Source organism: Nansenia antarctica (assembly GCF_963989245.1).
Source record: "Nansenia antarctica genome assembly, chromosome: 9".
In the NCBI taxonomy this organism is placed as follows: Eukaryota; Metazoa; Chordata; class Actinopteri; order Argentiniformes; family Microstomatidae; genus Nansenia; species Nansenia antarctica.
Window position 1 is genome coordinate 5,806,757 of NC_137679.1, and position 17,169 is coordinate 5,823,925.

Genomic DNA, 17,169 nt, shown 5'->3' on the forward strand with positions numbered 1-17,169 from the left:
TTACACCAACTACCCCCGGGTTGACAACACACGCTGGTTCCGGTGTCTTCTTAAAGGGACAGCAGCGGGTTGTTTTATTATAGCAGAGGCGCTATAATAAGGGTAATCATGAACGCTTTCTGAAGTTGGAACTGTAACAGAAAATAATGTTCGTTGTTTGTTCCGTCCCGATTCATAAACCAGATGCCATGTCACTCACGGTGGTGGTCGTATCTGCCTCCGTGTGTGTTTGGTCATTGATCACACACGCTTTCCACATACTGCCGACCTTTGCATCCGTTCTCCAGCAGTACAAACGGTGTTAAAGGTCCAGGTGAATAAATAACTTGAAGATCGTTCATTTGCTGCCTGACGTGACATCGGTTATACCGTAGCAGGACTTCCCTTCCTTCACTGATTTATGACAAGGATTTCCAAAGCATGTTGGATGTGGGATTTCTTAAGGGACTGAAGGAAATCATGACACATTTTGGGTGTAGGCTGTATTCAAACTGGGCCCCGGTAAAAGCACTGAATAATACCTGGCCATGCGGAGTGATTTGTATTTGTATACTGAGTTATAATTATAATGATAATGATAATAATAATAATAATAATAATAATAATGATTTTATTTTGTACAGCACCTTTCTCAGTACTCAAAGACACTGCATTCCATGGAGAGACCAAGAATAGATAGATAACTAACAAGTAAAACGAAAGCACAGTAACTCACTGCAATGTCAGTCCCTTTGGATAAAAGCGTCAGCTAAATGGCATATATTATTATTATCATAATAATAATAATTATTATTATCATCTTTAACAACAATAAAAACAGTAAAAGATTAAAAGCAAGTTTAAAAAGATGGTTTGGTGAACCTCTGACCTCCTAACCTGACCTCTAACCCCCTCCCCCTCCCATTTCACCTGCTCAGCCAATCAGCACCCGCCGGGTGTCAATCAAATCCCCTCAGCAGCACCTGCTGGGTTGCCAGATGGGGCGGGTTACCGCCGAATGGGCTACTTTTAACTTACAAAATGCGTGAAGTTAAAACACACACCGTACTATCTACATATAATGTGCATTTTTTAATTAGATTTTTTTTTTTTTTACAAACATCATTGGCAACAGACATACAGTTTAGGGGCGGGAGATGGACACCTGCCGAATAGTAATTAGCGGTTCTCTGACAATAATAGGTTTTGGACTTTTTTTGGGTGGATTTAGCAGGTTTTTAGACTGGTTACCGTTAGGCTGTAAATTGACAATCCTATCTGGCAACCCCGCTGGCACTTCGACTGGACACCATCGAAGCGCTTCGCTGTACAAACGTCGACAAACAATCTTCTCTCTTGACTTTATACAAACTTTCTCTTGACTTTCGACAAACTTTCTGCTCGGACCACAGTCCTCATCTCCCCATCTACATAACCATCCGGTCCTTCTGCCCAGGCCAGGAGAAGCGGTGAGCATTGTTGGAAACCGTCAATAGAGGCTAGTTTTACCGCCCAGTCACACACGTCCCCGATGCCTGGGTGTAGCATAGCTTAGCATAGCGCAGCTAGCTGGCCGAGCTAAACTCAAACCCGTTTTAGACGATTTCTGGGGAATAACATTTAAACTGTAAAACCATTATATATGTTGGTATTTAACAATAGCACTTACATCCGTAAATACATCCATATTTTTTATATTAACACACTTGAACTATTCTGCAGAGGCTAACCACAGTAGCAACCACCATAGTAACTTTTTTTCCCTCCAAAACTGAAAAAAAGTGAAATTCTTCCCAATGTCTGTTTTATCTTGTGGCAAAGTTTAAGAGTTAAATCTTGCTCCATTTTGAGAGAAAAGGGATATCAATAATTGCAGTAGTGCATTTGGTTGGATAGTCATTAAAGAACGTTTAAAGCCATTTTTCCTCAGTTTCACTGTTCTGTGTTACCGCAGTCTACCGGCCAGCTGGTCGAGTGAAGCCAACGACTACGTAGTTTTTCAAAGATCTAAACACTGTAATAATAACGTCGATCATATCTGCTGAGACACACAGCCTGGTCGACCTTTCACCGACGTCATTATTATCCTGGTGTAGGTTGTTGGTCAGTGTCGAGGTCAGACAGTACGGCTGAGATGGGCGGAGAGAAGAAGGCCAAGGCCAAGGCCGGGTCACCCAGGCAGGGGAGGAGCGGGGAGACGGCAGGGTCCAGCGGAGACGCACCGAAGAGGTGTGTATATCTATCTGTCTGTCTGTCTATCTATCCGTCTGTGTGTGTGTGTGTCTGTTTCTCCAGCGGAGACGCACCGAAGAGGTGTGTATATCTGTCTGTCTGTCTGTCTATCTATCCGTCCGTGTGTGTGTCTGTTTCTCCAGCGGAGACGCACCAAAGAGGTGTGTATATCTGTCTGTCTGTCTATTCCGTCTGTGTGTGTCTGTTTCTCCAGCAAAGAGGTGTGTATATCTGTCTGTCTGTCTATCTGTCTGTCTATCCTTCTGTGTGTGTCTGTGTGTCTCGGTCTGTGTGTGTGTGTGTGTGTGTGTGTGTCTCGGTCTGTGTGTGTGTGTGTGTGTGTGTGTGTGTGTGTGTGTGTGTGTGTCTCTGTGTCTGTGTCTCTGTATGTGTGTGCAACTGACAGACAGGCATATCATCTCAATAGGCCTACCACTGTGTCTGTTTCTGTGTGTGTCTGTTTCTGTCTGTGTGTCTGTCTATGTGTCTCTGTGTCTGTGTGTGTGTCTCTGTGTCTGTGTGTGTGTCTCTGTCTGTCTCTGTGCACCAGACAGGCATATCATCTCAATAGGCCTAACACGTCAGCCAAAAGCATCCTTGGTATTCTCTCTCTTACTGTCTGAAACCCAACACACATGAAGCATCGCCCTGCTCTGAAGCATGTGGCCACAGCACGGTCCACTGCAACATGTACACTACTCTATTTCATTGGGTCCCACTGATATGCACTGTCCTGATAATAATAATAATAACTTTTCCTCCAAACATTGCAGCTCAAAGTGCTCCAATCATTATATAATCATAATTTAATTATGTAGTCAGTTAAAGGCAATAATAATTAAAAAGATGGATTTTTTGTCTTGACTCGAACATATGTGCTGAGGTTGCATCCCTAATGTAAACTGGCAGTGCATTCCACAATCTGGGTGCATATAATGAGAATGCAGCCTCACCAAATCTCTTCTTTTGTACATGTGGTACACAGAGAGAACCAGCGTCAGAAGACCTGAGAGCTCTATTGGGCTGATAGCAAAAGGTCTTTCAGATATTCCTGTGCTGTGCCAGTGAGAGCTTTATAAACAAGCAGAAGGATCTTGAAATCTATTCTGAACTTAATAGGAAGCCAGTGTACAGTCTCTAAAATAGGAGTTATATGAGCTCTTCTGCTCATATAACTGCTTGATATGCACTGTCCTGACATGCACTGTCCTGATATGCACTGTCTTGATGTGCACTAAATGGTAAATGGACTGCACTTATATAGCACCTATCCAAAGCGCTTTACAACGGCCTCTCATTCACCCATTCACACACCAATGGCGGCAAGCTACCATGCAAGGCGCCGACCCGCTAACTGGGAGCAATTTTGGGGTTCAGTATCTTGCCCCAAGGGCACTTCGACATGTGGCCAGCCAGTGCTCGAACCGCCGATCTGCCAACCTTGCGATCATTAGACGGCGACTCTACCTCCTGCGCCACAGCCGCCCCACTATGCACTGTGGGTCTCTGTCTAAAGCAGGGGTCCCCAAACTACGGCCCGCGGGCCGGCCCTTTGAACAACGTCGCCCCCACACACTCTCAACAATGCCAGAAACATATTTTGAACATTAAACTTTAAATATATGTTTTAATCATATCATATCTGTATTTGATATTAAAGGTTGGCTTTCAAATTAAAATGTCCCTTAGTTATAAACTATTTTCATTAATAACATTATTAGTTAGTTTCACCCGCCCACAGAATGCGGTACATTCAACGTAACGTTCCATAGTGAACGAGCCCGGATCTGTAGCAGGTGCACGCGAGATAGAACGAACATTCAGAGATGAAAAATGGCCAAACGGTTGGTAAAGACAAAAGTTGATTCAGAATGCAGGGTTTTTAACCAACAGTGCACAAGTGATTATTATTGTTAAATGCCAAGAAGTTTGTCAATAAATGTATGAATGTGATCGCGGAGGAGGTGTGTCCCGTGAGTCTGTCCCAAGTAGGCACCAGATGAATTGAAACAATGGGGGATAGATAATGTAGATGCCCAGCTGAATGAATGAATGAATGGACTTTATTGTCATTGCTACAGTACAGGTACCAAACAACGAAATTTAGGAGGGGTGGCTCCCCTGGTGTTAGGAAAGGGAAAAAAAAAAAAACTTTTAGAAAAAGAATAAAATCACAAGAAGGTAAGGAGCTGGTTTACATAAATAAAGGCTATGTACACAATCCACTGTACTATACTGCACAGATAGTCAACTAGGGTTGTCATATTGCACAAAAGTATTTTTTCACGTTATTTAAAGTGTCACAGTTTGCAGGCTTGAAATGTACATGTTTGTGCCTCAGCACTAGCTGCCATACAATCCGTCCAGACTGTCCTGGGCCCAGAACTTAGGCCTTTGCTGTGTTCAGGGCCTTGACGGCCCTGTGGTAGAAGCAGTTCTTCAGTCTGTTTGTCTTAGCGGCCGGGGTCCTGTACCTCCTTTTCGAGGGCAGCCTGATAAAGTGTACGTGCCCAGGGTGGGTCGGGTCCCTGGAGATCTTGGAGGCCTTCCTGAGACAGCGTGTGTTGTACAGCTCTTCCAGAGAGGGGAGGGGGGCGCCGGTGATCTTCTGTGCTGTTCTCACGACTCTCTGTAGCGCATTTCTCTCCGCTGTTGTGCAGCTGTAGAACCAGTTTCAGCTGCAGGAGAAAACGAAATAATGTTTCCGATATGTTCATGATCTGTGTCAAGCAGGGTTTTTCCTGCATAGAGAATTATGAGCGGCCGCCTCCGTCATATTTCTAGCCGCCTCCAGCTCTCGACAAAACTCTGACGGTCGTATTAAACTCGGTGGATTTCTGTAATTTCTGACTGCAATTCATAGCTTTCATGTGACGTCACAGCATAGTGGAAACGCCCACCTGACGGGCAAAAGGCACTGCCCGTGAAGTTGCAGAGCACCAGGAAACACAGTAGCATTGGTTAGAAAACAATCATGCCAGATAGTTGCTGTGCAATCGGGTGTACAAACCGGCGAGGAGATAGGCAGAGACTCACCAGAGATTCATGCTTGGCCATGATAAGTGTGAGATGTGTGTTGTGTTGTGGTATGTGCTCTTGTGGACGTAACTAATGAGTGACTATACATACGCATCCAATGTCCTTCCAAACGAGCAGTCTTGCTTCGTCTCAAACACAACATGTAAGGTATGTCCAACTTGGCGAACATTTCCCAGTGTTTCCAATTTGCGCGAGTTCCTCAACTTGCGAGAGTTTTTCAACTTAATGTGATGGCTATCATGTCTGTCAAATTATCAAAAACGAAAGTAATATAATATATTATGTTGCCGCGGTGTGGTATGTACGTGTATGTAAATGTTTGTTTGTATGTGTGTCACTTCTGGGTCGGGCCTATCCCCGATCGGAATTCAAAAGCAAAGTTATCAAACAAAATAACTTGTATCAAACCAAAACTTGTATCAAACAAAACAATAAATATTTTCTAATGTGGTGGTGGTGGTTTATCGTGATGGTTGAAAAACTGTGTCGCACCCTCACGTGTCAGGACTCATCAAGCCCAAGCAAGGAGTACTTTAAATCAATGAAACGAAAATATGATTGAACATGACTGACTGGTTGATATTAAACTGGTTTAAATTATTATTGACACAATTAATGTATGGATTGTCATTCGATGTTGTCTCTCTGTTTTTGTTGTAGCTAATTATGCATTCAGTATTAGATGTGTGTGCAATGTGAGATTACAAATACATTGCACTACTCGAACCAATGATTAATTAGTCTGTTCGATGTTGACCATCGTGTAAGGATTTGAGTCAATAAAATTTCACTTGAATATGCATGCCTACACATTATTCCAAGTGCCTGTTAGCTGCGACGTTTGCAGGAAAAGTGCTATACAAATAAATGTTATTATTATATTATTATTATCGACATCGAAGCTTAGACTTATTCAACGTCTATGCGTTTTACTCAAGTGTTTTTTTCCCGTCTTTTTTTTTTTTAAATGTCTTTTTGTTATCAGGATATGGGCTATTGTTTAGCAGGAGTCAGCCACCTGTTTGGTGGTGGCGTTGTGTGTAATTAACAAGCTCTAAACGGAGATAGAACCTATCATTCTAAACGGAGATAGAACCTTATCATTCTAAACGGAGATAGAACCTTATCATTCTAAACGGAGATAGAACCTTATCATTCTAAACGGAGATAGAACCTTATCATTCTAAACGGAGATAGAACCTTATCATTCTAAGCTCACGATACATAGCGACCCAGACGCACGCTGCTTTTTCGCCATGCTTAAACTGGGCATAGTCATGGTCTTTGCTTGGCTGGCTGGCTGCATTAACCTGTTGTTGTTACTTGTATGTTCATTACGTTACTTCAAATGAATGCCCCCTAAGTCAAATCCATCAACTGAAGATAACTCGTGAGTTTAGAATGATATAAGGTTCTATCTCTGTTTAGAATGATAAGGTTCTATCTCCGTTTAGAATGATAAGGTTCTATCTCCGTTTAGAATTATAAGGTTCTATCTCCGTTTAGAATGTTAAGGTTCTATCTCCGTTTAGAATGAGAAGGTTCTATCTCCGTTAGAATAAGAAAGTTCTATCTCCGTTTAGAATGATAAGGTTCTATCTCCGTTTAGAATGATAAGGTTCTATCTCCGTTTAGGGTAGTTCAGAGATATTGAGCGTCAACGTTTTTACATTCCATTATGTTTTGTGAGATGGAACCTTTGTATTTTATTAACCGTTTGCGTCCACTCGCGATGTTGCTATGATACTTTTTGCCCGTCAGGTTGGTGGTTGCTAGGGAAGAAACCATGTGACTGAAAGCTATGAATTGCGGCACTGCGCCGACGTGGTGGCGGGGGCGCTGTTTCGCAAATAAGTTAGCTTTCGTGTTTGCTAGTGAAACAGCTGATAGTTGATGTTGACTGCTCAAGGAGAATACATTTGAAAGTACAGAATGCCTGAGAGCCTTATATTGCATTATATTACATTACATTTTGAATGGTCATCTGGTGCCTGAATATTGTGTTTTCCTTTACATAAATAATGACTTCCACTAGGGCTGGGTAAAAAAAAAAAACGATTTCCCGATTCTGAATCGATCTTCATTGAATGAGCGATTATCGATTCATAAATCCCGAGATCGATCTTTCATTTTTTTTTTCTGCTTGCAGCTTCAACCCGCAACGAGATCTCGTGGCCAGATCTCGCGCTACAAGAATTTATCATATCTCACGCAACGACCAGGCTTAAAGGCAGATGTCTGGGTGCATTTTGGATGTAAAAATTATGACGATAGAGATGAGCAGGACAAAAGCAAAGCCATAAGCAAGCTGTGCGCAGTGGAGGTTAAATTTAGTGGAAACACCACAAATCTACGGAACCACCATTGAGGCATCACCCTGACGTGAAACATGGAAAAGCGGATCCGAAAGAAGCCTCGCTGATAAAGACGTTTGGTTGCAAATTACAATCAAATTCTCCGCGTGCCCAACAAATTACTACAGCGTCGTCAGTGTACTAGAACCACGCTACGTGTTACCGACACGCAAACAGTTGAGTGAAGTGAGTCCCAGACATGTCCGCGCAGGTGAAACGTGACATCGCAACTTCACTCCAGCCAGCAGAGAGAGTTGCCATAACGTGTGACAGCTGGACATCCAGAGCAATGGACTCGTACCTGACAATCACTTGCCACTTTGTCAGCGAGGCTTGTTTCAGATCCTCTTTTCCATGTTTCACGTCAGGGTGATGCCTAAATAAGTGGTTCCGTAGATGTGTGGTGTTTCCACTAACTTATTGTTACTGTATACTACAGTATTTTAATAATCATTGATTTTCCAATTATGTTTATTCCTGAATAAAATCATCCAATCTCCAAAAAGTGAGAAAGCAGTAATGAAGGGCTTTAGTTTCATGGACATTATGGTTTACAATGTGTTTTTTTGTTCCCCAAAATACCCTCATCTATTGCAATATTTTCGTTTGAGTTTTGCACATTTTTATTTTGTATATATATATATATTATGCAAATAAGCTATTTGAGACAGTCCTGAGGGATATGTGATGTCTTGTTTACCGATAGGCTATGTTTGTAGCCCCTTTATTTACACTGGCTGCAGTAAAGCACGTTAAAAAGCACTTTTTGTAGTGTCTGATTTAGCAAAATGTTGGTCAATGATGTTCATTTATGTCCCAATAAGAAGTACATTCATGTAACTGCTTTGGAGTAAATGCTTAATGTAAACATTGATATGTTTAACAATGCTACATGTTATAGGGTTCCTTGAACCATTTATAGCATTAGTTCTGAGAATCTCTTCATATTCAAGGAAAATTGATATTGTAACTAAATCGAATCGGAATCGAATCGAATCGTGAATCGAATCGAATCGGGAGCTGTGAATCGGAATCGAATCGTTTTGGGAAATCAGTGGTGATACCCAGCCCTAATTTCCACCATAAATTGATGCAGAAAGGGCACAAATTGCATCTAAATTCACCAGAATGCAAGAAATTAAGTGTTTGATGCTCGTTTAAGGACCCCCAGACAGCCCTGCTTCATGGGTCCCCCCGTGTATGATGAGGGTCCTCCCTCATGTATCAGACTGTAAAACGGATTATATTTCATTGACATATCACTATAGGTATAAATTCCATCCAAATTCAACTGTTTAGACTTTGTTTGCATCCACCAGTGCTCTCCTGCGCGCAATTGCTTTGCGCAACCGCCTCCATTCCACTCCGTTCCATATTATTTTATGTTAGAGACCGACCCAGGCCCCCCATCACAGAAAGGAAGAATGATGTGGCCCTCACAGAAAAAAGTTTGGGGACCCCTGGTCTAAAGGTTCTAGTCGGCCGCTATCTTCTCTAGCTGCAGTGACTTCATCCTCTGTACTTGGTTGTTGTTACGGCGCTTCAGCCGCAACATGGTCACGTTGTTCCACACGCCGCTGACCTGCAGCGGAGAGCACGCGCGCCTCTTCAAGTTGTTGACGAAGAATTCGAGACAAATTAAGCTTCCAAACAACAACAAGCAAGCTGCCACACTGGCAATCATAAATCTACCTGTCTGTTCTGAGTGCGTGTATGCGTGCGAGCGAGTGTGTGTGAGTGGGTTGGGTGCATGCGTTCATTATCAAGAGTAGGGTACTTCATCTTCATATGAATAAATTAATTTACCTTGATATTATGCGAGCGGGCGGACGAATGCAGACACATCCGTCACTGGAGAGAGTTATTAATGAGCTGGAGGAGGAGAGAGGACACCTGGAACCATGACTGACAGCTGGCTGCTGTGACAGCCAGGCTCCGATACACACCACTGTGTTAGCCTGATACACAGGACTGTGTTAGCCTGCTGTGCTAACGCCAAGCTTCTGATACACATGACTGTGCTAACGCCAAGCCCCTGATACACACGACTGTGTTAGACTGCTGTGCTGAAGCCAAGCCCCCGATACACACGACTGTGTTAGCCTGCTGTGCTAACGCCAAGCCCCTGATACACACGACTGTTAGCCTGCTGTGCTAACGCCAAGCCCCTGATACACACGACTGTTAGCCTGCTGTGCTGAAGGCCAAGGCCTGATGGTCTTTCATGGTAATGGTCTGACAGGCTGAGTTTAATAATAATAATAATAACAATAATAATAATAACTTGGATTTGTATAGCGCTTTTCATAAAACCCAATGACGCTTTACAGTTGTAGAGGAAACGGTCAGACAGACCAAACAGAAAACAAACAAAGCGAAACAGAAACAGTGACTAGGGGCCAAAGGCGTTGGTGAACAGATGGGTTTTGAAACCAGGGCACCGGTGCTGAAGACTGTGTTATCCCGCTGAGCTAAAAGCCCTATAGGCAGTCCTCTCTGTAACCTCCCCAGCCTCTGACACCTGGCTGGGGTCTAATGGAGGTGAGTCAGAGCGCTGGTCTTGGTGGGGTCATAACACTAATCTGTCCTTTATTCCCTCCTTCCCCCAGTTCTCTTCTCCGCAGCGCAAAGGCCAAGAAGGAGAGAACCAAAGAGAAGGCGGCTGGAAAAGCCCAGATGAAGGTAGGCTTCCTCTGCTCGAGGCCTAAACCTCCCTAACCCTCGCTACACTTCAACTACCACTAACAAGTCGGCAACCAATCAAAATGTTCAGACTTTTATTTTCACACTTTTATTTTCGGACCTTTTATTTTGAAACACGGAAATACAAATGCGCAAAACGATTGTTTTCGGAAATACAAAAACGGAAAAACATTGTTGAGAATCACAACACACACACTCGCTAGTCAAGCCAAAATACTGCAACGCAATGGAGTGAGTGGGTGAGTAATCCCCACTGCTACCTAGTTAACTATAACACTGCTTTACATTGTTAGCAGGCTCACAAAACAAGCTGTGTTAGTTGACTAGCGACGTGTGCCATTGATTTTCAACAACGCAGAAATGTATCTAAATAGAAGTCTGAACATTAAGTAATTAAAACATTAAAACGAACATTAAATCGTCTGCCGACTTGTTACCCCCCCTGGCTGGTTGCTAATGGCTACCCACACAACTGCTGCTACATACAGACACATGTATGTGCTCACTGCAATGTATGTCGCTTTGGATAAATGTGTCAAAAAGTGTGTATCCAAAGCGACTTACATTGCAGTGTGTGTCAGTACACAATGCAGCAGCTGTGTGTGTAGTCATTAGCAACCGGCAGGCGAGCTGTTGCATATGCTGTCCGTCTCCCGGGTTACGCAACCAGCGTCAGTTTGACGTGTGACATCTGGCCGCTGAGAGAGACAGACTGATCTGAATGTGAGGTGTGTGTGTGTGTGTGTCTCCCCAGGTCTGAATGTGAGGTGTGTGTGTGTGTGTGTCTCCCCAGGTCTGAATGTGAGGTGTGTGTGTCTCCCAGGTCTGAATGTGAGGTGTGTGTGTGTGTGTGTGTGTGTGTCCCCAGGTCTGAATGTGAGGTGTGTGTGTGTGTGTGTGTGTGTGTGTGTGTCTCTCTCCCAGGTCTGAATGTGAGGTGTGTGTGTGTGTGTGTCTCTCTCTCCCAGGTCTGAATGTGAGGTGTGTGTGTGTGTGTGTCTCCCCAGGTCTGAATGTGAGGTGTGTGTGTGTGTGTCCCAGGTCTGAATGTGAGGTGTGTGTGTGTGTCTCCCCCATGTCTGAATGTGAGGTGTGTGTGTGTGTGTGTCCCAGGTCTGAATGTGAGGTGTGTGTGTGTGTGTGTGTGTCCCAGGTCTGAATGTGAGGTGTGTGTGTGTGTGTGTCCCAGGTCTGAATGTGAGGTGTGTGTGTGTGTGAGGTCTGAATGTGAGGTGTGTGTGTGTGTGTGTGTGTGTGTGTGAGGTCTGAATGTGAGGTGTGTGTGTGTGTGTGTGTGTGAGGTCTGAATGTGAGGTGTGTGTGTGTGTGTGTGTGTGAGGTCTGAATGTGAGGTGTGTGTGTGTGTGAGGTCTGAATGTGAGGTGTGTGTGTGTGTGTGTGTTAGGGATGGACGGTTTTTCGGTTAAACCGAAAACCGGGGTTTATAAAAATAGAAACGGTTTTTTATCAAAACCGTCTGAAACCGGATTTTTTTTTTTTTTTTTTTCCTATGTTGTTCAAAGAATAAAACTGGAACATGTCACATGTTTGTCGTGTGTGAAAATAACAATGATACAGTCTGAATCTGCCGCGCAATGAGTGAGAGGTTTGGTCAGTTGTGAAGAATAACTGAGGATTAATATCTAATTGGGATTATATTTAAGGGTAACGAATCACTCTATGGGAAAGATAGTTGCCTTCAGTTATTGGTAGATAGGAAAGGTTTTTTACAATTACTCGCTTACATTTATTTAATAAGATCATTTTCGCTGCTCTCTGTAAAGCGCATTGGGTCACTTTTGTGAGAAATGCGCTATAGAAAGAAAATGTGATTTGATTTGATATCAATCAATCAATCAAACTTTATTTATGTTCTATAGCACAAATCATGCATTGAATGTAACTCCAAGTGCAGTATTTACTAAACCACAATATAATAAAACAAGAGCTATACGGATCAAGAGTGTTTGTGCACAGCACCACTGTGTGTGAAGGCGCTATTGAAAGTGATGACAGAACGCATGTCTCAGAAGATACGCGGTCACTTAGTGACGCAAAGGTAGTTCTGTATTTATCTCTAGTACATTTATTTTGAAAGCTCTATTTTGACAGCTCTACCATGGGCACTTTTATTTTGATGGGGCATTCTTTGTTGATTGACTTACGACAGTTCAGGACGAGTCAGTCTCGCGGCATGTGGTTTTTATGAAAAGCTTTAAGTATGTTCACTGCATAATTCTAAGTCTAATATTTCAGTGATTATTGAGCAGTATTCAAATATTTAAATACATTGAGCAGCAGCTGAAACTTTGTCTAAGAACCAAGATATTGAGAAAGCAGTTCATTCAATGAAGACGCTGTTCCAAGAGATGATCTTCCGTGCAGGCGAGCACCCTGGATCAGCGGAGCTGGTGTGTTAAGTGTTCATGTGTTTTCATGTATGGTGTAGCTTACAAAAGTCTGCCTTTCCACTTATATTTGTGAAACTAAGTAGCCTAAATGTGTTGCGACTGTGCTTACGGTGTTTTAATGGTGTTCGACATGAGTGTATTGTAGCAGTAGGGCTCAATTATTAGAATTTATTTTAATTTTTTTTCCGTTTTTTTTTATTTTTTTTCCTTTCGTTTTTCGGTTAACCAGAAAACCGCGGTTTTAGTCTTTGACGGTTTTTCGGTTTCAATAATTGGAAACCGTCCATCCCTAGTGTGTGTGTGTGTGAGGTCTGAATGTGAGGTGTGTGTGTGTGTGTCTCCCCTGGTCTGAATGTGAGGTGTGTGTGTGTGTGTGTGTCTCCCCTGGTCTGAATGTGAGGTGTGTGTGTGTGTGTGTGTCTCCAGGTCTGAATGTGAGGTGTGTGTGTGTGTGTGTGTGTGTCCCAGGTCTGAATGTGAGGTGTGTGTGTGTGTGTGTGTGTGTGTGTGTGTCCCAGGTCTGAATGTGAGGTGTGTGTCTCTCCCCCAGGTCTGAATGTGAGGTGTGTGTCTCTCTCCCCCAGGTCTGAATGTGAGGTGTGTGTGTGTGTGTGTCTCTCTCCCCCAGGTCTGAATGTGAGGTGTGTGTGTGTGTCTCCCCAGGTCTGAATGTGAGGTGTGTGTCTCTCTCCCCCAGTCTGAATGTGAGGTGTGTGTCTCTCTCCCCCAGTCTGAATGTGAGGTGTGTGTCTCTCTCCCCCAGTCTGAATGTGAGGTGTGTGTCTCTCTCCCCCAGTCTGAATGTGAGGTGTGTGTCTCTCTCCCCCAGTCTGAATGTGAGGTGTGTGTCTCTCTCCCCCAGGTCTGAATGTGAGGTGTGTGTGTGTGTGTGTCTCTCCCCCAGGACAAGGTCAAGGCCCTGAAGACGGCCGCCTCGGCAGCGGACGAGGACCTCAGGTGACTACGTCCCCCGGAGACGACCATCCTTTGATCAATATAGATAATGAGATGAAAGCCAGCTAATTGTGATGGCTACACTCACTCACTCACTCACACACACACTCACACACACACACACGCTCGCTCACTCACTCACAGGCGGTTGAGTGGGCTGATATGGATTAAAAACTCTCCCATCAGCACCGAGCAGCTGCTGTTGGAAATTACTTTTAATCCATTTATGTTCCAAATGGAATCGGGGAGCCTCTCGCTTTCCTCTCTCGCTTTCCTCTCTCGCTCTCTCGCTCATCTGGAGGTGAAGGAAATTAATTATTGTGATTTTTGGATGTCCGAAGGCCCTTGGACGGCAGCCAGGCGCGTTTTTGTCAGGCGACGTTAAGTCCCGTCTCCCGGGAAACTAAAACTAATCTCTCTGCTGTAGGAGACACATATCTGTGTGTCAGAGAGGAGCTGGGACTGAAGAGCAGAGGAGACGGAGATGGAGACTTTGTGTGTGTGTGTGTGTGTGTGTGTGTGGCTAGCGTATGTGTAGTGAACCCCGGGGTAGAGTAACTCCCCACCCCCAGTGGGTCTCCAACCCCTGTCTCCCACCTCCATGTAACTGCTTTGGCGTTGTTTAACGCGGCCGGTTGGGTAGCGGGAGATCGGGGTTTCGGGGTGAGTTCCCCTACCCCGGGGTTCACTACACTATTGGTGCTTTTCCACTACAGTGCCAGCCCGGGTCGACCCGGGTCAGCCCTGTTCTTTGGCGCTTTTCCATTGAGCGGCCCGTGTCAGCACGGCACGGCACGGCACGGTAAAATAGTTATTGTTCGGGATGGGTAGCGAAAGGTGGGGAAGGGTACTTTTTTGCCAGGCTGCGTGTGACGTGTGACGCTGCACACCGTTGATTGGTCAATGGAAATCGTCATCCCATGTTCATAGATTTCATCACTAACCGCCATTTTTAAATACCACAACAGATTTCGCTCTAGGAAAATGTCACTTACTGTTTCTGTAATAGCGTATTAATAAAGATTAGAAAAAATATGATAACCATCGTATTATCTTAGTTTAATGTCATTTCAATGCATCATATAACTTTTATTTACAACAAGCATAACAAAAAATCGCTATTATGGCGATGTCCTGTGCCTATTCTGTTCCTCAGTCCAGCGGCAGTCAAATGCCGGTAGATTCGCGTCTTGCTCTCTTTAACACATGTCGGCGCTGTTTCCCTGGTTGCGAGATCTAAACTACAAGAACTGAAAGCGGCAGGTAACAGGCAGGTAACATCCATATGCTGTATATATAAATAATGTCGGTGTCGACCGTGATAAGAGTGTCGTTTCGACACCATTCAAATGGTTTCAGATTCCTTGTCCTCTCCCCTATCCGGACACGTTTGAATTGTTATCCTAACCCACGGTAAACCACAGTTATTAACCCGCAAAGGGTGCCTCCGGGCACCGTGTTTGTCCGTGAATAACACAGCCGGTGGTACAAACACAATACTCCTTTGCTAACTTCACCATCGGTATACGGTCATTTTGAGCCCTGAACCACCGCGCTGACACCCCGAGAAGTTATGCTTTTACCCGTAAACTCAATGAACCGGGAGTTCACCCGCTGCTGCAAGCGTATCTATAACGAACGCGGAGATGGTATGAGCCCTGCGTCAGTCAGCCTTTCCGTAGAAATACGTTGCACCGTTATATATCTAACGTTACATGTTTTAAGGCTGATCTGTGCATGATAGTGCTGCATTATGTTGATCTATTTATATCGATCTATTCTTGCCAATTCCTTATTACCAGTGGAAAGGGGGAAGGCTAAAACACTTTGAATGGAATAGATAGGACTTTCCGTTCAATGGAGGAAGCATGATACTCGCGAGTTCATCTCGCTTTTCCCCCCGTTGATGTACTAAACAATCTAAGCAATCTAATCAGAGCAGTTGTTATTGTGTAATATTATTGATGGATGTGCCATTTTTGATGGAGAGCAGTGAGCGGATGACTTGATGTGAGCATGTATTTGACTAATGCCGATAGTCTTGCTCCGAAACCGGAGCTGTCTACAGCGGATTCCACAACTTTCCTTCAAACTACCGTAATTCATGAACTATATGCCCAATCTAAAAAATTCAAACAGTTTCTTCTTTAGGCTTATTACGGTAGTTCACCAACAAAAAAAGCACAGTGCTCAACGTGTCAGGAGACACGCATTTCCCCCCGCTGATCTGTATAGCGGGGGGGGGGGAATCTTATGACACGTAACTCCTCCTTGTCCCGGGTCGCTCCGTATAATGGAGAAGCGTTTCTGAAAGTACGGCACGGCTCGGATACAAAGTCGACCCGGGCTAGCCCTGTAGTGGAAAAGCACCATATGACCCCCCTGACCCTCTCTCCTCCTGGCCTTAACGCCTGGGCCACACCAGACACCTCTACCTCAGCAGCGCGTGTGGTGTGCGTTTCATTTGGGCGCCCGTGTTGACAATAGAACAGCCGTGAGGGGTCATTTCACCCCTGTGAGTAAAGAACATTTTTTTGTCTTTGCACATTTTTAAATCTCAGGTCCCTCCTTTCATGACTTGTCCTAGATATGTGCGTTCTACCACCCAGTATCCTTACATTTTCTAAATCACAGGATCAGGATAAGCTAGTATGAAGCTATTTTGCCGTTTTTCTGTGTAGGAAGCAGGCTAATTTACAAGCCGGGCCAACTAGCGGTCGTTGTGTGTAAATAGCAGCTTGAGCATTGTAAAGACCCCGAGACCCCCCGAGGCGGCTCTTTTAGTAGGTTAAAAGGCACGGCTGTTCTAGTGTTAACAGGTTAGAGCAGAGCCACACAGCCCTCACGCCGCGTCTCACGCTGTGTGGCCGCTCTAACCTGTTAACACGGACGCGCAAATGAAACGCACCCACACCGCTGAGGTAGAGGTGTCTGGTGTGGCCCAGGCCTTACAATATTTTTACCTGTGTGCAGGAAGAACAACAGACGGCGCAGGCGCCAGACTAGACTAGATGATCGTTATCAAAGCGTGATAATATCTTCACTTGGTCCGGGCAAGTAACACGGCGTTACTGTCGAACCCTGCAGAATGTTCCACAACCTCTCCTGACACAAACACCTCGTCCTGGGCGTCTGACGAAGCCTTGGTAGGCTGGAGGTTTAGTCAGACAAGTTTCTTCCACCTCAGAGCTCAACTACTTGTCATGGGGGGGCGGGCGTCCATCTGGACACATGCATATTCCAGTCCCTGCGTTCCAATGAGGCCGTCTGCTGTTCCCCCGCCTCCTCCAGCCTCCCCTGACCTCCGCCCCTCCGCACGTGTAACCCAACAGACTGCAACTCTAATTGATCAGCAGTGAGATCTCAACTCCTCCTAATTTTATAGATTTATTCAAATGCTCAACATCATCCTCCTCCCCCCCTCTCCTCTCTTCCTCTCTCGCCTTACTGTCCTCCCTCTCCCCCTCTCTCTTCCGCCCGCCCACACAGGGGCGTTC

General features: G+C 44.6%; 1 protein-coding gene across 3 annotated transcripts in view; it reads right to left on the reverse strand.

Annotated features, from left to right (window-relative positions):
* The window catches only part of mlycd (malonyl-CoA decarboxylase), a 16,860-nt gene extending 16,652 nt beyond the window's left edge, over positions 1-208 (reverse strand). For all 3 annotated transcript variants that reach the window (XR_013937660.1, XR_013937661.1, XM_080538888.1), the window contains exon 1: positions 1-208. This exon is cut by the window's left edge and continues 335 nt beyond it. The gene's annotated coding sequence lies outside the window, so the exon portion shown is untranslated.
* Between the last annotated feature and the right edge of the window lie 16,961 nt (positions 209-17,169).